This window comes from Bombus terrestris, chromosome 8, assembly GCF_910591885.1.
Source record: "Bombus terrestris chromosome 8, iyBomTerr1.2, whole genome shotgun sequence".
Classification (NCBI taxonomy): Eukaryota; Metazoa; Arthropoda; class Insecta; order Hymenoptera; family Apidae; genus Bombus; species Bombus terrestris.
Window position 1 is genome coordinate 811,655 of NC_063276.1, and position 24,292 is coordinate 835,946.

A 24,292-nucleotide genomic window follows, 5' to 3' on the forward strand; every position below is an offset into this window, starting at 1 on the left:
GTTTCGTTATTTAGTAAAAGTTCAATGATCTTCTCGCCATGTAACCGACTATGGTCGTAGTTTAATTATTAATTGGTAGATTTTCTCACCAACCAGAAAAGCTAATATTCGTCGTAAAAGATTCGTCGCTAAAGGCGAAGCGCGAAACGCACAGTGAACTTCTATCCCGACCGCTCGAAGAAATTCGACGGCAGACACTCTTAACCGCATGATGCGGTTTTCCGCCCTATCTCGTCCATGTGTGTACGTTCATCTTCCGTTTTTTCTTTTTTCTTTCTTCGCCTCTTTCGCGTTTCTTTTTCCTCTGTCATTTTGCCTTCTTTTTCTCGCGGTTTGCACGCGTACACACTGGACATCGATCCGGCTAACGCGTGACCGACGCACGTACTTACACACTTTCTCATCCGCATTCTTCTCCGAACGGTTTTGCTCCGGTGAAAGAGACGACGAGAGAGAGAGAGAGAGAGAGAGAGAAAGAAGGCGATGCATGCAATTGGGTCCAGCTTGCGGGTCAGTCGCGGCTGCATCGTGTTCTCGAAGGACACCCGTACGCGTCGATGATTAGACCGCGGTCTTTTATGCAACTGTCACATTAAAGATACAAAAATGCGTTCAAACGTACGAAGAATAATATCCTTTATAATGCTTAATGGATGATATCCGAATGGGATTTTTATGCAATTATGAGAATTTAAAGATACGGAATATAGTACTCTGTGTAATATCTGATAGATGGCGTTTAATATGATTTTTATGATTTAAATGACGATTTAAAAGTGACATTTAAAAATACAAAATACGTCAAACTGAAACTTGGTTATATAATATGTTAGCGTTGTTCGCGATCTTTCGAGGCTTCCGCGGCAACGTTGAGGGTCGCACTATAGGATGGTATCGTTGAATACGAAAGAAAATCGAACTTTTACATTCCACGATTTAATCTGATTTAATACGTGCGCGTTTCTTACTAGTTACCTACTTGAAACTGGAATATTCGATTCTGAGAACTTTGAAAAGTGGATACATCATGGTGTAAAGTTCGTAAGATCGTACTTTGGCATTTGATTATAGATTCAAAAAGCAGCCACGATGACACGGGTTTTATTTGCGGTCAGTTGTGAAACGTTTCGCTTTGAAAGTATTCCGTTTCTCGCGTAATCGAGGGGCTCCTTCGTTACGTTCTTCGCTATGAATTCTACAGTTACATTGCAGGAAATAGAGGTTCTCCAGATCCGAGGAAATTTACATCGGAAACGGAAAAATGTCGTGGAAATAGAAAACCAAGCTTTTCTTGCTCTCTGTTTAATCTCGCGTTAACTTAGGAACGATCGAAGAACATTTGTTGATTATGACGATAAAAAAAGCTTCGAACTGTTTCGTTTAATGTTACGTTAAAATCTATATAGTTACGTAACTTTGTCGAAAATCAGTTCGTAACGCAAGATAGCAAATTGTATAAATTGCTTTGAAAATTTTAGTTCTAGTTTTCTGATATTAATTGCATTGAAATTGATAATTATTATGGCATTTAAAGAACTTTGTTCTTCTTCTATCTACGAAATAAACAAAAATTTTATACGTTATAAATTTTTATACGTCGGCATCTATATATTTATCACAGACTTACAGTTATCTGTTTTAGAAAATTTCTTAATTACATTTTGATGGGAAATTTTGTTTCCAATAAAATGTTTGAAATATTTTTTTTTATTATTATAACGCACAAATATTCCTTAATGACTGTTAAGTTGAAACGTCATTAAATATTCACCTAATTTTCAAAGGAATTTTACTTCAAAGAAACAAAGTCCGTTCAATGAATGAGTCGGATCGTCAGCTGTAAACAAATGCACGTGGCGCCGACAGGGACGCATGCAAACGCGCGGCGATAAGACGACTGTCTACGCCGCGAAACATTTCTGTTTCTTTTATGAGTTACATAAAAGATAAATGGACAAGGAAAAATAAAGAAAGAATAAAGGTAGAGGACCGAAAGAAAATGCAAAAGTTTAAGAAGTTGAGCCTACTCGCGTCTGGTAGCCAACGCTATGTAACTTCGACGGACTGTCTTTTAGCGAAGCTGGGTTGAAAATGTATACAAATAAAACAATTTCGTATGAAGTGCAATGAGAAAGACCCGAGGGGATACGTACGAATCAACGTTACGTCAAAGAAAGATTTTTATTTATACATATACTTTCGTAATAATAATGTTTATAATAATAATGTAAATATGTAACAAAGGAATTAATATAAAAACGCAACAAATATAAATAAATCCAGGAAATAAGGAATAAACAAAGATACAGGCAATATCTCTGGCCTATCTCACGTGCTACAGCACAGAAGACTTCCGTTTACAGCTGATGATTTGAGCGCACTATAAAAATATTAAAATTATTATTTTCACTGTCAAGTAGAATTACTTCCAAGCTCTTGACTTTGAAAGAAAGATAAGCATTATCTTCTTTTGTTTATTCGTTTCAAATGATTATAAATTATTCTTCAGCGATTATCTTTACAGTGCATTAAAATTATACTACGATTAGAATAAATATTCGAAACATTCGAAATATTCCGAAAAGTCATCAAGATTTCTACAGGAATTTTATATCTTAGAAAGGTTAAGACCTTAAAAAGTCTAATCTGCTCAAAAATTCTATTAGACTGTTGCATAATAAATACCGCTTTCTCACGTGGTCTTGTCCCAGTTATTTCGAGTTCATCAAACATTCAGCGGCTAATTTTTTCGTTTGTCTATCGTTTCGCCCAAATGGTTCTCCTCCATGATAAATAACGTTCCGCGCTATTTTTAAAACGCAACCACGGAAGCATCAACTAACAAATAGTTTTCATGGCTTGTATGCCAATAAAAAGAATATATGTGTTACGATAATAGAGATTTCATAACACGATAGACATATTTCTTTTCGATATAAGATACAGTTACCTATTGAAACGTTTTATCTGGAAACTATATTTATTATCACACTTACATACGTATAAAATTATAGTTTTTCTATTGGATTATGTTTGAAATTATGTATAACATTGGTTACACGGGAAAATATTTCAAGTACAGGTTGTTATTATCTTATCTTTTTTGTTCTGTCCTTCGTATGTTCTCAAACGGAATAGTATTTCTTTTCTTTTTTTTTTAAAGCACCTAGCACACTTCGAAAGTTCATTGGTCTTACTACGTGGGCTGTCCAAGGTCGTTCAAAATCGTTCACCGCGTCTCAAAGTCCATGTTCAACAGTAACGTATTTATATTTTATACGAAGAGTGGCTCATTGAACTTAAAATAGTTGCGCTCTTTTTTAGTGACAAAAAGGTAGTTAAAAATACGCGAATGCTATCGTTAAAATGTAATTTATGCCAAGGTCGCGTTAAATAGCATTTTAGATTTATTTTTATTTCTAAAGTGAAATCAGGAGAACCTACCATTAAAATAGTTAATCGCGTAAAAATCTCTTAGCTACGATACGGTTAGTGTAATCATATTTGTGGTAATTTAATTAATCATAATATGATAAAACGAACCTTAGTTATATTCTTAATTATAACGTATTAATTACTCCAGTTCCAAAATGCAAGTCGCTCGCGAAATGTAGACCGCGACCTTGAATCATTATTTTTTTTTTTTTTCTTTTTTTTTCCTCTCACTTATGTTTTCTTTGAACGTTTCCTCGATTAAAATCTCGTTAAGAATTAAATCGATCGGCACTCGTCTGCGACGATGTCTGTGACATCGTTTCTTGCGAAACGTGGATTCATCAGGTCGATGTAGAGTTTCGTGCATTTTATTAATCTATGATCGTCGTTGTTTTCTTAATTATTAATAATAATATTAAAACTCTTCGACTTACAGATAATCCAGAAAATAAAACAAAAACTAAACAAAGCGATATAGATTTTACGATGGAAAGTATTCTGGGTTAAAAGGATTACATTTAAAAAAATGTGTTACATTTTTTCTTAAGAAGATACCGTCCTTGAGTATCTATAACCTTCCACCACATAGATTAGAAGTATAACATCCGACAGTGAACAATTATCGTAAAGAAGACGACATTCTGAAAGCACTTAAATCGATCGAACGAATTTTCGCGTTAATTCGTAGTAGGTACAATTTATATCGTAAGGAAAGAAACGCGGAAGTCTCTTTTGTTTTCAAGCTTCTCGTCGATGATATACTTTCCGATTATCTGGCTTGATTTACTTCTCCAAATCTTAATATCAACCATACCGAATTATATTTGACATTCTATATTTATCGTTTAGTGCCTCGGACAATAATTTTATTTTAATGCTCATTTATTTAATATCGTAGACAGTAGTACACGCTTATTTTTATTCTTCTTAAAAGTCATCTGCCTCGGATAATTATTTCGACGATCATAATTCTAGCGATTCTTTGATTTTAAGCACAAACTTCCCTAAAGCGAATCGAACGTTCATTCACGGTAGCAATTAAGGACTAAGAACATATTCTATCCGTACCTTATTTGTATCAAGCGTTAAGGAAATGAATTTCCCCGTTTGTTTTCCTCGTTCTATTGTTCCAAACAAATACTGCTTTGTCCTTCTGCGCGTCTTATATTATTCATCTTATAAAATCGGAACACGCGTATCGTACGATCGTTAGAAAGGTGGCAAGTGAATTCAGGGAGCATCGAGCATTATTCTCTCGAATCGAGAGTCGAGAGTGATAAATAACTCTCTGCTTTGTTCGGCAAACGTTGCCGGCACAGATGCATTTCCACGGCTCTCGTAATAAATTTATAGATATTTCCGGGTAATGCTGGCTGACAATGCCGCTGTTTTGCGGTGGAAATATATCGGGTCACGGGCTGGAACGTGTAACGTATCGAATGCTCGAGTTTCGAAAGATGAAATAGCGTTCGCGAATCTGTCGACTCCGCGTTTTCTACATCTTCTCGTTTCTTCTCTCCTTTTCTTCGTCTATTTTTAATTTTGGCGAGATAGACGATGATACTCGTAACGCTTGTTTTATACGTTTCTTTTTCGTTTCTAGAAATATCGTAATCCTATTAGTTTTATAAATATTGTATATCGTCTGGAATTTACTATTTGGCTTCTCAGATACGGAACAAGATATTTTTCGTAATACTTGTATATTCATTTGTTTCTAAGTATCGTTAAGTTTATTATAAGTAGGATATTCGTAGAAATTTATATTTTTCTAAACATAATTAAATATAAATAGGTATAGTAGAAGGTGTAGAATAGAATAGTAAATAGTAGAAGGTGTCGTATTTTGGACAATTTATATACTTTTGTATATTACGCGTATTTTTAAATCTTCGATCGCAAATGCATAAAAATCCACAGTCTCGTTAGAAATATTAATTCTTTTGCATTTGGAGCATAATCGATCTCTCTTATACAGATATTTCAGAAACTAAACAGTTACGTTCTGAAAGGAAAATGATTCTAAATATCTCTGAATTTATTTATGTTGATCAATATTCTTGCTCTTCTCACTGTTTATCGGCAAGGCGAAAATCGAACAAATCAATGTCACCAAACTGACGCTATTACACGATGTTTCATATATACAAATATATATATGTTCTTCCACCAATATCGAATAAAGAAAGTATTTGTACATCATTGTATTTGTTACAACATTTACGTACCAACAGATTAGATCCAAGTATATCGAGTTCCATATCATTCGGTAGTAGCTTCGTACGACTGCAAAAACGTAATGCCATAAAAACGAAATCTTTTGGCTGATAAAAAAACGTCGCGGTGGAAAACGGAGGCATCTAAAAATATCTTTCGTAGCCACTGTATTAACCGTCTTCCTACGCACAGACCCCATAATTAAACCGCGACAATTTCGATGTAAGAACACCGCGAAAAGAACACGACTTTCGGCTCTATACAGATAAAACTGGGTCGCCGAAGCTTCTAAGAGAGATATCGTTCAGCGAGAACTAGGATCTTCATTAAATATATCTGAGAGCTAGACACGGAGTCAGCCTTGATATTCGGTCTCACGCGATCGATATCGTCGAAGTAGAATTTCCTTCCACGGGGATGGAAAAGTATCGAACCGAAAACGGCTTTCGTCGAAGGTTAGTCGATGTTACACAACGATCAGTCGTTTTCATATACATATGTACTTGTGTTTCCTACGTTTATCTTTTGTTTTTTTTTTTGTTTTTTTTTTTTTATACGTACATATCCAATGAAACGAGCAACGACGAATAATTTACCAAGTATAATTACAACTAGAAGACATGCTGTGACATAATGCTCGCGTGCATTGCTTAACAGGTATACATGCCCGTCGTTGAGAGAGCGAGAGAGAGAGAGAGAGAGAGAGAGAGGAATGAGAAGACGTAAAAATTCTGGGTCGATAAGTTTGGGAAAAAGGGCTCTTCAAGATCATCTTAAGGTCAGATAAATGTCACCATGACCTGTGCACTTTGGTATTCTATGAAAATCTGAAGCATTCTCTCTTTATTTTCCGTCAGATTTTTTACCGTTAGTTTTTATTTCATCGAGTTTTCGGGTTCTTTATGCGACTTTATAGGCAGGTCGGGAATTAATAGGTGAAAGAGCATAGCTGTGATCTGTGCTACTTCGATTAGGTTATGCTAGGAAAGAGTATAGTTAAGAGTATAGTTTCGATTTTATCGTCGTTGGTTTCGTTGATATTTGGAAATTTTTATGGGATTTTAAGTATCCTGTGACGTGTTCTTTGAAAATCTATGATAAATTTTCATACTGAATCTGTTCCAGAGTTACTAATTACTTCTGCGTTTTATATCTTATTAGTCTCTTCAAGCTTTGTCAGTTGTGAAAAAAAAATTGACGTTACAAAAGTGTTGTAACGTTTCACCGGCATTGCAGGTGGATCGAGTATGCTTGTAAGGATATACCAGCGCGTAGTGTTCGGTATCAATGCTTCCTTTAAATCTACGATGAACTTTAGCTGCAATGCTGGCGCAACGTTGGAATATTTCCAAAAGGACAAGACGGAAGTCTCGGGTAATATTAATCGGTTCAGCTCGCTAAGCGTAATATCGATGGTTATGGTCTTTGATTATTTAACTTTTACTTTATTTTAACTCGCTACCGTTATCTTTGGATTATATACAACCATAATGGCTATTTAATCTTATAATGCGTTCTTCATATTTATTTGTATTAAAGATCATTGGTATTCGGTATTTTGTATTCTATATGCTTATTTGTATTAAGAATCATTAATGTTTGACATATCTGAAAAGTGTTACAACTTGGAATACTTTAGTCCTTTTTTAGAAAATTACAAAAATAATATCCGACGATTGTTTCTCACAATATATCCTTTTTGTAAACGTTACGCGTTTGGTAAATAATCTTTCTCCCGAGGTGCCAAGCAATTTCCCAAAATATTGATTTTAATTTTTCTGAAAAATATCGATTTCAAAGACAGATCAGAGATAGATAGATATAGTTTTATTTTAGCCTGACAGCCTTGAAATAGGATTTGGATCGCGAATTTTGTAAACTTTTCAATATCGCACGTAGCTTGTTACTACAAATATCCACCGTTATTATCAACGATAGTTTGGTTCTTCGCACTTGATCGCAAGAGCATTGATTATTATATTTTAGACTCTTTTGTAAACTTCATGGATTTCTCATTTATCGCTTAGGATCGAATAGATCGTTCCTCTTTTCGATTATCTTATATCAAAGTGCATCCTCTTCGCCATTAAATAACATCAAAATCAGAAACTCGACCAAATTGTATTGGTGATAGCGTTAGTAAAAATACATAACACACAGATTTTTGCCAACAGTTAACGAGCACGATTGACGATTAGCGCGAAGAAGAATATGGAAAAAGTTGCTTGCAATCGATCGTTCTCGGAACTGCGATTCGATTCATCCGCGTGAAACGAACAACAATAAATTCTTTAATGCAACCGATGTTGCGTAATCTCGTTTTTGCGCAAGCGAATCTGCATGAATGTTTACGCGGCGATAGTAAATGACAATCGAGGACGATTGTTACAAACGGTTACACGATTGGTCTTTTTTGTTGTTGTTTCTTTTTTATTCTCTTATATTTGCTTCTCGATTCTGCGTGCGCAAGAATTAATGGCCGATATCGGCGAGCTACTTAACTTTTCGCTTTTTTTTCGCAACTCTATGGTTTACGTTACACTCTCTGTTTCGATCATTTTGTCCGTGTCGGTTTAGCGACTCGCGTTTAAGAACGCGTTGTACTCTTTGCTGTATATGTACCTTTGTGTTTTCGCAACTAGCGACAGTATTTACACTGCTGCTCAAATATTTGATATTAATACTTTGCTGTTATTTCAAAGGATCGAGGGAAAAAATGTAGAAAAGGAGACAAAAGGAGCTCTGTGGAAAGGAGCGATACTTGAAATAAATTTGCGCATTATTATTATTCGAAATATTCCTGTACTTATTGTTTTTATACAATAACAACTACTAATCGTTTCTCGCAATTCTCGCCTTTCGGCACAGGATGCACTCCGGTTTACGTCGTGTTCGCTTGCCACGGTCTTGAAAACTAATATTTCTCGTAAAAGATAAGGACAGAAAACGTACTTAATTATAATCTAAGCGGTTTCGTAAAAAGCGTTCGATAGAAGTCGCGCTTATAGTTGCGGAAAAGGTTGTCGGCGATCACGTTCACCGAACGTGCATTTGAGGAACGTCTGCATATCCGATAAATGCCCATCGAATCCACGGTGGCGTCGTTGTGCGTTGATATTGATTTGTTGCGAATTTATATTTAGACTCGACGCGAACTTGCCTTGGAACGAGTTATTTATCCTTCGGTGTTTTCCTGTTGAGAGCGTGCTCGCTTACGGGGAATTACACGTCGAAAAGCTTCTTTATCATATCGTACCAGTTGTGCCCGTGCCGTTTATTCATCGATGGCTCGTGTTCGGCCTCTGTAAAATATCAGACGTCGCCCGTTCATTCCGAGTCTATAACGTTTTCCACGTTTCTTTCTTTTCTTTTTTTCTTCGGGAAACAGGTCCTGTCGATGCACGATGAAAGCGCGATTGTTACTTGCAATTCGAGATGAAAGGTTCGGTGTTTTCCTGAAAGGTGAAATATAAATTTCTTCGTTATTTCTTTCAATTATTTACGTTGTCAACGTTGAGAAGAAGTAACTCGATTCGTATTAGGAATTCGAGACTGGTAAGATTGTTTTACCGAAAGGTAAAAGATACATTTTTTAACTATTTTATTAGGTATTTGCGTTATCGTTGTTGGCAAGAATATAAAATATAAAATCGCATAAGAGTATTCGAAAGTATAGCATATAAGAAATGGATGTATCCTTGCCGTGCAGTTTGTTTTTAGTGCTATTATATATTGTTATTTTTAGTAATTCTATTATCATTACTGGAAGATGTTTCAGAGTTAATTGGTTGTAAATATTGTTCGAGATAAGTGTTTTTGTTGCGTAGGACATTGGTGACTCACAATGGATTCCGTTGCTGTCGGATAATATTTCATAATATTACTGGTACGTTTACGGGTATGAGACCTACTTAAAGGATTTTCGTTTAGATCGGATTCTTATTTATTATAATATCGTATTAAAAAATTACAATATCGCAATATCTTTGCGTGACATTTTTTATTTCATTCTGTATATCTTTTTCATTTGAAAAGAATTCCTTTCTGTCGTCTCCAAATGAACGATATCGTGGTAGCTAATGGATTAAAAAATACTTTGAGACTATTTCTATCGTTTTATCGGCGCATCTATTCAAATCGAGCATGGTCAAACCCAAGTCCACGTTCGAAACTCATCGCGATTAATATCGTGGAATTTACATTTTCTTTTTACGATCTCAAAATCTTTTACCATAGTAGTTGATGAATCGAAAAAGGTTACTAGACGGTTAACTCCGTTTAAAAATCATTACGATCGATATTACGAAACTTGTACAAATTTCTTCCTACGATTTCCAAACGATCACCGAGACTTTAAAAACCATTCCTTTATGACATCTCTATTAACGCCTAGGTTCGCAACAAATGTCGTGTACCAAAAAATGTCGTGATTGGCACCATGAAATTTATGCAAATTTCTTCCTCTAATCTCTAAACTGTAACGCTCGACACCACCTTCAAAGCCATTTCCGCTGTTTCATCGGCGTATTTAGATCCAACTTACGTCCTTATTATCTCGCTTTAATTAAGCAAAAGAACACATAGATGGTTGCGCGCGTATGGTGAAACTCCTGTGGGCAACGTCTGGTGGGCACGTGTGGGGGTACACGTGCACGATTTACCTGGCGACGACGAGGCAAACGGAGGAATGCGTATAGCGTGTAACGTAAGGCACAGTACCGTATCAAATAACGGTTGTGCCACGGTAAGCCGACCGTGTACAGACATTTTCGCCGTTTTCACGAAGGGCGTATCGCTATTCGATCCAATTGGAAATTGTTTCGTAAAAGCCTTGTCAGGCGCAGGCTAACGATCGAACAATACGATGTTTCCGCGATAATTGTTCCAAAGGGTTAATTGGTCTTTTGCATTCCACGGATCTTTAGCTATGCACAGGCATTCTACGTTACGTACGAGTACGATAATATACAAAATGCTTAATTGCTTAATGCATAGTAGGACGCGTGTAAATACGTAAAGATTATAAAATTGACTCTGTCGCGTTGTTTGTATCGTTATTTCAAATGCCAATGCTTTTCTTCAAATATCGAAAGTCTCTGGTTGAAATAGAAAATTTCAGTTTCCTTTGAATCGTTACAATATATAAAATCGTTATCTACTAAACATTTTCCTGGTAATGTGATTCGATTATCTCGTTTCGTGTATCGGTAAATACTTGCGTGCTTACCATGCGATATCCTTATAGACTGTAAAATCTTGAAAAATACTCCCGTTTTTGCTTGATTAACACAAATAAATAAACGATACTAAGCGCTGTCATTTTATATCTTTATCTTTGAAATATGGACAATGTGGCGTCTCTGTGATATTTACTATATGCCTCTTATCACGCATAAATTCAGTTCAATAAAAAAATCGAACGATCGTAATAGCAGTCTTGGCCGATAATCATACGCAAGTCTGGTCTTAAGCGTGCATTTCATCATTCAGCTAAATAGATGTTTCATTCTTTCAAATTATACTTTGGATGAAATTCTACTTTCGATCGAACTGTATCTTCTGTTATTAAAAAGTTCGTTAAGTTTAAAGAAATCATAAAAGAATTATTACTCGTTTGAATTTTATGCCAAACGTTTCGTTGAAACGTTAATGGCTTCTGTGTTTATCGAAACGAAAAAGCGTTTAAGAAATAAACGTTGCGATAGGAATAAAATATGAAAAATGAGTGTAATTGGTTACGACTTTTTCTTTGCGCGGAAACAAAGATAAAAAGAAAGATCTTCCTTTAGATTTAGCGAAAAGAAACATCACGCTGGTTTAAAGTACGAACGATTTTTCCTTTTCCTTTCTTCGGGTTAACGTCAGTCGCTAAATAATAGATATCGCTTATTGCTTGTTTTACTTGTCGTTTAGTAACTACTTCAGGCGAAATCATAGTTATTATCGTGTCTTGTATTTACAAATAGCCGGCGTAGAACTTTAAATATGCAAAAGGAACCGATAACGACTTTGTTCTATAACGAATTTTCGCAGTGAAACTTCTGAAATATCGTTAAAAGTAAATCAACCTTCCGAAAGATATTAGCACAGATGTGTAGCTTTAGAGATTATTTTTAATTCAAAGTATAGTGAAATGATATTACACGAATAAACATTAGTTCAAGGCACAGTTTAGAGGAACGAATATCCCTTTCGCGAATAATTCATCTTGAAGATCTTAGAAAAATGATAAATATCTTTTTCTAAATTTAGTATATTTATCTGTGAACCACTTATGTCGGAAGCGATAATCATTTTTCTTCTTTCAAATTTAATTTTCACGTTTCGTACCTATTGAGATAGCTGCGTTCAATTTTAGACGTTTTAACATGTCTAGTATTCACGGTGCAACTTCTGAAGTATAGGTATCATCGAAGATAAAACAATCTTAGGTTTGACTATGCGTGTTTGGGAAGAATTACGAAGTAAAATGTTATTCTCGTCCGAAGTTGATCATAGGATCCCAGAAGATCTTATTTCGCTTAATCAAATCTCGTATAAAATAATCTCCAAAATGTTTCCAAGTATTAAAATATTTGTATTAATTTATATCTGTTGCGTTCGTAGCCGTTAGATAGTTTGGGAATAGAAATTCTCTCGTGTTGGAAATTTTTTTCTGTTCTTCTCTTTCTTTCGTTCGTTAGCAGGAAAAGATTTAGTCATCGGCTAATCGTTGTATTACTTTCCAATCAGAGACGATAACCAGCAGAGCGATACGACTGACGTAGAAATTTCAAAATGTCATTAGAAGTGTTATAGACTTTGAGATATCTAAACAATTCCATTTTCTTCGTAAACGTAAAATTAGGGATAAATTTGTCGAACTCGGAAAAAAATAACTTACAAAGAGTTCTATTTTTTTTATTCAAATTTTAATCCGCTTAGATAGTTGAAGCACGAACTTGAAAGAGAAGAATAGAAATATGTTACAATGTGGTAAACTTCGAAATATCTAAAAAGTTGTATCCTTTTTATATGTCGGAGAGTCAGTAGGATTGGAGGTGTGGGCAGGCAACGAATCTTCACCAGTAGTAGCCATTGTCGAGATGTGATCCAGAGTTTATTAACACAAGTATGGAGATGTGAGACTTGACAAAATACTGCGACGGTTAGGTACTCGCGATGCGAATGACAATAGTCTGAGGTCCGATAACGAATACGCGGTCAGCGGGACTCTTCTATTCTTTACTCGTCGGCAACGTCTAGGTGGTACTCTCAGTTAGCACGCGAAGTAAGCACACTATCGAAATGATACCTTAGATGAAATCGTACTCGAAGCTCTCTCGGTGACACGGTCTAGAAAAAAAACTGAACCCCTCTCTAGCGGCACCAGGTCTTTTATATTCGTGGAGACAAGTCTTCGTTCGGAGAGTGAGAGAAATTGCCGTTGTTGTTAATTGATCAGTCTTTGGAAGTGTCCTTCACGGAAAAGACTGTTTGCCTGTTTTCGTTAATCAAGGTTTAGGGTTTATGACGGGTCATTAGGCTGGCTGCAGATGTTTTGCGAATATGTCTCGACAACCGGCAATTGACCTACCCATAAAATAGGGTCTGCTTATGGCTAACCATGAGACAGAAACCATTAGTGTGCTTACTGTCGAGTGCCGTTACAACTATTTCTTTGTTTTATGGAGGGCTATAGACTTTTCCATGACTTTGTTAGAAAATGTTCGTCCCTTGACCGCGGCTACGTTCGGTGACTGGTTGTCACCTCGAACCCAAACTCATTCTCATAGATTACAGGCAATTACAATTGGGCTGAAGGACGGTGATTGTTTAACTACGGCTATGGCGGAATCCAAACTACAATATTAGGGGTTTTTCCCCGGTTTTCGACGGAAGGCTCCGGTGTCTCTCCATCTCCGACATATATAATACTACAGTTTCAACATCCTATCACGCTTCACGTAAACATAAAAAAAATGTCATAAAAAGAAACAGACAAACATATTTAGCAAGGAAATAAGCTAAGAGATACTTAAAGCCTTCCGTTCTTCTTATTAATACGATACAGCACGTAGACTACAGTATTCTATTACCATTTTGATTTATCTTCTTAAAAAAAATGTTCAGAAGAATTTTCAAAGAAACGTAAACACCCTTTCCATATATATTTATATTTATAATAGTACTTGTGTATAATAATTATGTCTATTAAATCGATAATATAAAATTTTTAAAAATACCTAAGGTATTTTACTTTCTTCCAAATATACAACAAAAATTAATCAAAGTCTAACTGAAAGTTACAAAAGTTTCAAAAGAAAGACTGAAAGAAAAAAATAAATACACGTAGAAAGACATAATATACCTAGAGGAATTAAATAAGTAAATAAATTTCCATTTCTCCTTTGTAACAGGAAGGCTGATATCTGTTCTAATGGTCTGATATCTGTTTAGAAGGACTATATCGGCCAGTTGTTTCTGTACAATGGACATCCCATTGTGCTCGAAATAAATCTTAGAAGGGAATATATCGCGTGATATTAAGTGCACGTGTAGTTGCCTTTCGTCTGGCGAAAGAAAGTAGTCGGTCCCGTTACGAAATAGCGAGTGAATGCCGACTATCTGGGTCAGACAAAAGCGGAACTTCCGCGACTATACTCGAGGGCTGCCGAACCGTTTAACCTGGAACATTAGTTCAATTTTTACGCAAATTGCCCCCCCCCCCTATGCTTTCGTCATATATGTACCTTAGAATTCTCGTTTTTATTATTGCAATGTACGCGTTCTTTCTTCTTTTCGATTTTTTAGAATAGCGAAACAAGAGAGAGCTCTAATTTTTTATAAGGTAGATTATTATTTCAATTTACTCGTGCTCTCTCCTTCTTTTTTAAGGATAAGAGGAGGGTGGGTGGGCGAGAGAGAGAAAGAGAGCGCTTGCTTTTAAAATAAATTAAATCTCTTTTAGTTTCTTCTAGTTTTTAGTTTTTAACTTTTAATTTAGTGTTTAGTTTAGTCGTATTAATTTTTTGTTAGTTCGATCTAGAATTGGTTTTTTTAATTTCTACACGTTTCTCCGTGCGAATTATTCCCTCGACGTTTATCATATATTCTAGAATATTTATCTCCACTAATTTTCTAATTTATTCAATTTAAAAATACGTACAATCGACGTTGTTATAAGAATACTCAAGTTCAATAAATTGCGTGAGAGTTCTTTTAAGAATTTCAATCTAATTTAAATTTTTATAATTCCTAAATAAGTTGAATCTTTAGCGTCGTTACAATTCGATGAACTTACGTTCGACAAAAGTCACTTGAAATGTCGCAATGGTAAAATTTCTTTAGTTTTCCAGGAATATTGTTAGACATTTCAAATTTCAATTTGTCAGCTCGTGTACTTATCAAGATATCCAATGACAGTGGTATAAATTTCCTGCAGGCTCTTCAATTTGTTGAGGAAAATGTGCGTGGTCAAAGAACTATGATACATACGTGTACCATATATTACCGGTGAATGGTACTTTCCGTTTTGTGTTCAGACAGGGTGAACAGACTTTGTAAGGAATCATAAATCACCTTTGTGAAAGTGTTGTAATGGCGTTGGGTCTGCGTTGGCCGACTACCCTTCACCTTCAACTTGCATGCACCCTTTGTAAGTGCAACGTGCTGTTGGTTTCCTGTATCTATAGCTTTCATGAATCTTTTACGACTGTTTGTACTCGCTTTATTACAAATTTTCCTGTGATTTAACTGAAAACATTTTTCTCATTTTCTTCGTTTTCAGCGGAGATATATTTCTTTTATACGTAATTAATAATTTTCCTAATGGAATTAAATAAAATTGACTGTTTACGAATTTTACGACAGGTTCAGTAAAATACTTTTTTTTTGCAAAATTTATATCAATTACCGTTGACAAACATCTACGAGATTAAATCCATAAGTGTCTTCCAACAAAATTCTCAATCGTGCAAAATTTTTTGCAATTACACCAACTTTTTTTTTCATGATAAGATTCAATTGGATAAAAATATTTTCCTAATGAGAAAGTTCTTCCTATCGAAATTGCTTACATTTCTACGGAAAAATATATTTACTCTATCACAAAGAAAATTTCAATATCAGCAATATCGCAAGAATTCTTATCCTTAAAATTCTGCGAAGCACATTGTGTCATATTTCCGACAAAAGAGCGTTGCCCAATTAAGATTCAACGCATCGGAAAAATTTCAACCGGCCGTTGGGAGGAACGAGACTTCTCGGTCTCTTCTATATTTAACCGCGTCTCGATTTTAATTTCGGAATATCGTTTCACAATGTCAGGAACTCGCGGTCGCCTGCTAAACTTCTAAATCGAGATGTTTACTCGGCCAGATATTAACACAGTCTGGAAAGTGCGTTCCTCTTTCTCCCTTTCATCCATCGAGGATCAAATCTCGTCTTTTATCGTCGGAAAAAATGGCGAATATGTTCTCTCTCTCTCTCTCTCTCTCTTTTCTTTTCTTTTCATCGAAAAGATTCTCGCTCGTTCGCTTTTGAAAGGATTTTTCAGAACACAGCAGACACACAATCGCGAACAGAGAACGAGAGAGAGAAAGAGGCTTTCAGAAAAGTAAAAGGTGAAGCGCTGAACTGCAAAGAAGTCTACTTTTCACGCGCAAACGGGTATTTCGGGTTTTAACTTTCAGAGCTGCAATCTCGCGTTTAACTCATTCACCGCAACCGACGCATGTGTTGCGTCGCTTCAATTATTTGGGGAAATATGTGTTACAAGGTATTCGTGAAAACACGAATTTGCATAATGTATCATCGAAATAAAGCTGTTTCGTTTAAAGGCCTCCTTTTACAGAAGAAAGGGTTTGAACGTGTTCCGTCGAATCTATTAGTTTGGTACACGCATAGTTGACAAATTTTCAAACTCAATTTCGATTTTCCAGGATAAAAATTATAATAAAATAAAGAAGGCACGCAACTAACTAACAATCCAAGTTTACTAAACATTTGAAACGAATGCCGGGCAAGTGCTAGACACGGTCGAGTTTTCTTCCCATTGGCTAAGTCGAAAAATTGTTTCGAACGCGCTGCACGCATGAAACTTGCAGTACGATTTTTCTAAAAGGTAGGCTCGCCCGATTTTTGCATCAAGGTTTTCAATTATCAGGCAGAACGTGAAATCGTAGTGTGAATGGAAGAGATAGAGAGAGAGAGAGAGAGAAAGATTGATACGAAGCGCGTGGATAAGATAGCTTTGTAAATATAGGTATTTGTAAACCAATTCTTGGCTGTAAGTTCGAATAAACATGTATGTTATATCACGAAGATAACTAAAGAAATAGAAACGAGATTTCTCCCGCTTGCTAAATACTTATTACATGTAACGAGTATCGTACTGCGAATGTTTTGCGTGTTTTTCTATGTTATATATGTATTGTATGTATTTTTGCATCTTCAGACGCACAAACAAGCGCTCTTATACTTGTAACGATCGTTGTCGTAAAATTACGTTTCGAGGGAAGCGTGGAAAGCAAAAGGGATAAGCAAAGGGGTAAATGGTTCGCAACACGTTCGAATCCACGAACAGGCTTGCGTAATCCGGATAGAGGGAGGTTAGAGGCTTGTGGACGGTGCTCGAGCTTGCTCGTGGTCGCTTTTACTACCTTGACATGGATTCTCGGCTGGCAGTCAGGGCCGGGGACGCTCGCGAAGGACCCCCACGTGTTAATTTCACGCGAAAACCCTTTTAGCTACGAGGCGAAAATTCGATCGTCGTTTTCGTCCTCGAATCGCGACACGATTTTCGCTTGTTACGACGCACACGAGCTCTAAAATTCTTGGACAACACGACGCTCGTACGTGCAAGAACTTTTATTGACCGATGGTCGATTAACAGACTGCGCATGTTTATGAATCTAATAGGGTGGATTTAAGCCGCCAAAAATTTCTAGAATTCACTTAGTACATAAATATAGTAAAATATAGTTAAATTTTAGAAGCAAAGTGTTATTTATCGGTTGAAACTATTTGGTTTAGCGTACACATACATACACATGCGCGTATGTGTTCGTGTGTGCGAGAGTTCGAACGAAATTGAAAGGTATTTATACGGATAACTCCTTGAATAGCACAACGAGCAGTTAATAAATATTCATTTACCGTAAAATCGTATTAAGAAAGAGAGGAAAAAATGTGGCTCTCATTGGCGAACAACGTTTGCACGTTTTATCGTAGAATCTTGAACTCTTTTTTATTTAAACAGCCCCGGCAAACACCTGTTGCTACACGACCGGCGACACTGAGTAAAAATTCCACCTCAAACTCTTCTAACCTAATTCTAATAGACTCGATGCTTTGTAATGACAAAAAAAAAAAAAAAAAAAAAAAAGGAAGAACCTCTCGCAGTCTTTTGCACGTATTTACATTCTTCGGACGCCAATTTATTTTATTATTTTATTATTGTTACTATATCATAATGTGTAGATTAACCTACATAACACAGTGGCATCGTCTTAGAGTTTAGGGGATGATTACGCTCTAGACGAAGTAGAAAACGTAGAATAAAACTTTTTCAATGAATCTTTATTTATGTTTCCGTTTATTTTGTTACATGCTCAAATTGTAATTAATTAATTATTATTTTAGTCAAGTTAGATATTCGTAAACAGAGGTATGTCTTATGTAATACTCTTGTATATTAATAAAGAATGGAAAATTAATCCAAATCTATTTTTAATAAATATTTCTTATTCCATCCTACGATGTTGGGCTAGTAATTGAAAAACAAAGATTGTACATTTCGAGATAGTATTTTTAGCCTGCATAAAATGTTCAAGCCGCCGGATAAGTAGTTTTGTAACCAACTTATAAATAGATATACAATTGCATACTCTACAATGGCGCTTATACTTGCTAAGCAAATACTTAATGACTAGTTCCTTAAAAGCAAAGACTCAACCAAACCTCCTATAAAAAAAAAAAAAAAAAAAAAAAAGAAAATGCGAAAAAGTGTTTTCTAACGATTCCTGAGATCTAGGCTTTAAAAACTAAAAAATTAAAAATTCAATTTCTTCCCTCGACTGATTTTTTTACACGTTTCGCAACGAAAATTTCACGAGATATTTGCACGAGCTCGTACAGCAAAGCGACACGTAATATATTTGTTACGCGGAATCGACGAAACCCGCACTCTGTACCTTCGTTCGCGTTCCGCGTTGAAGTTACGTTATTTTTCACTCGAAGGTGAGAAACGGAGAGGATATTGTCGCGGAATTACCGCGACTTTGGACCGTTGTTACGTTCGACGAAATTTCACTGCGTTCACGTAATCGAGAAAACGAGGAAAAAGAGAAAGAAGACGAGGAAAGAAGGAAGGATCGTTGCGCGAAAGGCGCAGAAGTGAAAGCATCACTGGTGACGTTCGTTCCGCGAACAGATAGCGGATCTTAACTCGATTTCGAGGCTTCAAGGGCAGTAAATTTCACTTTTCGTTGATTTTCGAGGTTTTGACGTTCTTTCTCTCCCATATAATTACGAAGGCTCTAGTAAGAAAAAAAAGACGAACGGAAACTGCGCTTCTGTCGTCTGAACAAATGCACATCTTCTTTTGTGCGAACATCTGTTGTTTTCTTTAATAAATCGATTCTTCGAAACATTCTGTCTAACGAAGCAGTGAAATACCAACAAGATCGATAATTCGTGGGATATTTCAGATTTTTGTACGATGTACTTTGCTTTTTAATATAAAATATCTCACGAATCGTCGATTTCTTTGATACTTTCGCCTTTTTCCTACGAACAAATTAATCACGTCAAATTATTGTATATTCCCCTCGAAACCATCCAACTTTTATCTGAAACATTTTTCGTTTGTATTGATCGAAGCGGATCGAAGCGGATCGAAGCGAATCGAAGCGAATTAAGGGTTCATCGTATGATGGACCTGATTTTGAAGCTTTTTAATTTCTTAAAGCGCAGTCCTATGTTATTGTCTTCTTTGATCTTCCTGTCTCTTTTTTTATAATAATCAAGATTGTTCATGGCCATGGAAGATCGTTTTCGATCAATTATTTAATTCGGTCTGTGATATTCGAAGATTCTTTAGAAATACGAAACTTTCTCTTCTTTTTGTGACATTTAATCTAATCTTAATCGTGGATCTTTTTATTTTACAACAATTATTGTTCTCTCCTACTGTAACTCATGTTTCTTGAAATTCCTACTAAGCGTTGATAATTATTACGTTAATAATATTCTACTTCACGATACTTTGCTGTATAGCTATCGAGTCTCGTTTTATATTTGATGAAGTAAATGAAAAAACGAAAGAAAAACTTGACAAGTAGATACTGAAAAATATTCCTTCTTAAGGAGATCAATGTTCGTGCATTTATATGTTAAAAGTATATAGCGACGACGTTAAAACTTATTAACTTATTACCCAATGATTTCTTTAATAGGTGTTTAAATAATTAGTAGCTGTTCGGTAATTTAACATCGTGCCACGTGGCATAACGTTAAAGTATATAATTCCATAGTATTCTTCTACTTGCCAATGAATATTTAATTTGAAAAATTGAGATCAAAGTTAGACTTGAAACTAAATTCTCTCGTATTAGGATGTCGCAAAAGTTTCTTTCTTTTTATACTGAATTAGTAGATGCGCAACATGTTTTGTTTTATATTATTTTATTGGGTTACGTACGATCCATTTTGTAGTAATAGAACAAAGTGGGTCATATACGATTCGATAAAATAATATAAAAGGAAAAATGCCGTGCATCTATCATTTCCTCGTAAAACGAAAGAAACTTTTCGGACAACCTAATAAGTGTGAGTAAATGTTACAAAGCGAGAGGTTTAAAGAAAAAGAGAATACTTAACCTTTCAACGCTTGTATGTAATTTGTAATATGACAAAATTACGTTAATAATTACACGAATGAGAAAAACGTTCATATTTCATTTTCTTGTTATTTCACCATCACACACGGCTCAAAACAAATAGAGGATCATTTTTCATGTCTCTTTGACCTTTGCACATATTCATTTTTATTATCTCTATATCTATGTATATTTTCTTACTTTAACCGTTTTCCCAGCATTATATCATACAGAGCTATTTATAAATGCATATCACTGCTTCACAATGTAGATCTACACGCGAAAACAATGAAAAAAAAAAAATCGTCGTATAAATACGTGTCTGGCGTAGCTTAGTTTTCAGGTTATGGATAGCGAAAGAAAAGTTCGTTTCAAATTTTCTTCGCTTTCGCTCTGATACTTTTAACTCTCACTCGCACAAACAAATCACAGTCACGAACGTGAAATTCGATCGATAGAAGTGTTCAATGAAATGTAGATAACGAACCGACCAACGTAACGCGAATCACGGGCAAATGAAAAACATCAATTAAGAAAACAGAGGAGAGGAGAGGTGTAGCGATATGGCAGAAACGGTTTGTCCATGGTGAGCCGAAGGAAAGGCGGCGGTACCAATAGGCTGTTTCATATTTCACGGTTCGATTGGAACCGAGTCACGGTTCGTTCGAGATCGGCCATGATTCGAAGTAATTTAAACGGAACACCGATCTAACGCTTCCGGGCTTGCGCTTTGCTCCGCGTGTGTTCGTCCTTTCGCGGACTCGTTTTTAAAAACACACAGCTGCATTCTAGCGGACCAGTATTTACGTATGCTTGTGTACATGCCTACCCGCACACCTGCCGATATTAGCCGCGCCGCAGGTGCGTACAACTTTGCACACCACATCTTGTACGGACCACCGTGCGCACTATATTTCACGATCCGGCCACACCGAGACGAATGACAAATCTCTGCGTCTTGCTCCCTTCGAATCAGAGTGTTTCCACTGCAGATCGTTTTACTACAAACTGCTTTACTTGCGAGTAACAAGTGCTTCTGCCGAAGGAAATCGTGTCGATGTACGGCCGATACGATATCGCTAGGCGCAGATCGACGCGTTAATTCGTGTTTTTGAAATTCTTCTTGAACGAAACTATCGGAGCGATTCTGACGATCATATACGCGTGTCGCAATTTGTCATAGAAACTTTGTAGATTCGCAAAGGATTCGCACAGGCTTTTTTCTTCTTTTTATATCTTGTTAAATTATGCCTTTTTTAAATACATTTCTCACCGCGATTTCTTCGGTATTATGTAATACTATTTATCGTTATGTGTGTATATATGTTTATTCGGCCTCAAAGCCAAGAATTGGACATTGATACTGTACGTATATTTTTATACGTATATAATATCATACTGGTTGATTTTAGAGTTGCGAACGACGAGAATACAAGTCATAGTTTCTTCGATGGAACGTTAAAGTCGACATTTTCGAGCGATTTAAAGTATTTGCGTTAAAGAGGACTAATAATTCCGACAAATCTTAAATTAAATTTAAATTCAACAAATTCATTTTCAAGAATGTTTCTATTAAAGCGTCGGTTAAACATGTTTGCAAGAACATCGACTAAAAAAAGAAGTTGGTCAATGTCGATGAACATGACGAGAAAAGAAGCAAGTGAAAAAGACGTTAGACAGAAGAAAGTCTGCCGTTTCGGCTTTTTCTCGTTTCGCATGCAAGGCCGAGATCGTAGTCGAGCCGATTCGATAACCGAACTCGGGAACCGTGGCAAACGTCGTTTTGCAATCACCTTCGTCGACCTTGTCTGGCTTTCTTAAAATGACAATCAGAGCGTAGATACAGATGCCAAACTCGTGAAATCAAAATCATCGCTCCACACTTGTCTTCCTTTTCTTGTCAAAGCAATTTTCGATTAAACGGTTTCGAAATATCCAAAGTTTCTCCATTTTTGCGTATCTTTAATTCGCGTCTAGCTTTAAAAATATACAACGATTCGTTTAATTATCGCGCCTTGACTGTATATTGGTAATTCGCGTCCTGCGTTCTACCTCGATGGAAACGCGGCTAATTCGAGCTTTTTCGAACATTCGCGTACAAATTTTTGCCGTCGTTCACCTCGAACAATAATAACTGTGTTTACGTGGTAACTGAAATTTGCATTGATCGTACAACGAGGAAAAAATATGCTTGGATATATAAATACTTAATAACCTTTTCCGCGAATTGTTGTTAAAGCGTAATTAGTAATTCTTTCCGTCCACCTTCAATTATTACGTACGAGAAAATACTTTAACGGGCCATTAACCGATCGATCTATAAATTTATTGGTCTTTGATAAATCTTCAATTTCATTGGATCGTATCTTCTTTACAAAAACGTAAAAAACGTATGTTCCTACTGTAAACGGTCGATAGAAAAATTGCTTGTCACAGGTCGATAAGAGTTCGATTTCATGAGGATTAAACGAACAACAACATTCGGGAATCCGGTTTGAGTAAGATCAACGAATCTGACAGACGGCAGAGAATGGCCGAAATAGTAATTCCGATAATTGGAAAGGCACGAGTTTCATTGACTTCTACGATTAACTTTCTGCTCTAATTGATTCACATTTTCTACTGCGTAAATCGATGAAATGCGTTAGTTCCGTTACGAAACGCTAGGCCAGCGCGGACGTCTTTTTCCCTTCTCTCGTTTTCTTTATCACGATATTGCGTTCAATTTAGGAAACAGTTGTGAAAATTTGTTGGATTAAATAATAGAATGGACTTTGATGAAATTAGGATTTCTAAAATGACGTATTTTTATTCGACGAAGATCTTTGAATCCGTAATCTGACTAGACACTGTAAAAGACTATTTTAAACGCCGCAGAGAGAGAGAGAGAGATCCTTGATTTTGTAATAAATTTCGTTCTTCGAACTCAAATTTTTTCCTACTATCAAAAACATTGGATGTTTCTTCTCTCTTTCCTTATTTATTTAATTTTTGCCTTTCGACTTTGAATGGTATGCCAACTTTACAAAAATAGCCAGATTTCACAATACCATATCGAATATTAAATATTAAATATTATATACTATCGTGACAAAAATCTTACACATAAGAAATGTTCGATTTTGTCGGTTTCGACACTTTCGTACTTTCTTTCTTCTTTCGAAAACCTTGTGAAATTATCGTAGCCTTAGACCGAGATTCTGTCGTAATCGCTTTGTTAAACATATTTTATTCGATAAGGCGCGAACCCATTTCGAATCGAATCGTTTGCAGATGACTGTTCTCCCATGATATCTAATTCTAATCGACGCTAACGTTTTATTTTTAACCTCGTGTTTCTTTACACGGGCAAAGACCACCGATCACTTTCATCGAACGAAGTGCTTTCTAGGAAATGAAGCAATCGAGAGAATCTCATTAGCCGGAGATAAGGTAGTGCAAATGTTGCTTTAATAAAATTTTGATAAAGTAACCGGAATCTAAACTTTATCGAGTTGCTTCGTGTTTGCACGAGGAACAATTTACTTGAGAATACCATTTGAAATATTAAAATGATATTAAATTTTCATTCACCTGATCACGAAATCATATTGCGTATGAAGAGCTTTAACACTTATGTTCATATTATGTGCGTGTGTGTGTTACATCGAAGTTACATTAGCGTTGCAGCGAGACACGACTGTCACAATTGCGTCAAATTCGAAATTAATCTTGAAATGTACACAGCAGTGAGAATAATGTAATTTATTTAACTGACAATGCAATATACGAGAACTTTA

The 24,292-nt window shown here is 35.9% G+C and overlaps 1 protein-coding gene across 4 annotated transcripts in view; it reads left to right on the forward strand.

Moving 5' to 3' along the window:
• LOC100647851 (ribosomal protein S6 kinase alpha-5) overlaps positions 1-24,292 on the forward strand; it is a 53,935-nt gene that overhangs the window by 16,155 nt on the left and 13,488 nt on the right. Inside the window, exon 1 of one of the 4 annotated variants that reach the window (XM_048408042.1) lies at positions 8,970-9,207. The exons of the other annotated variants lie outside the window; for them this stretch is intronic. The gene's annotated coding sequence lies outside the window, so the exon portion shown is untranslated. Of the gene's footprint in view, positions 1-8,969; positions 9,208-24,292 lie in introns of those variants that run through there. 4 annotated transcript variants of the gene reach the window in all.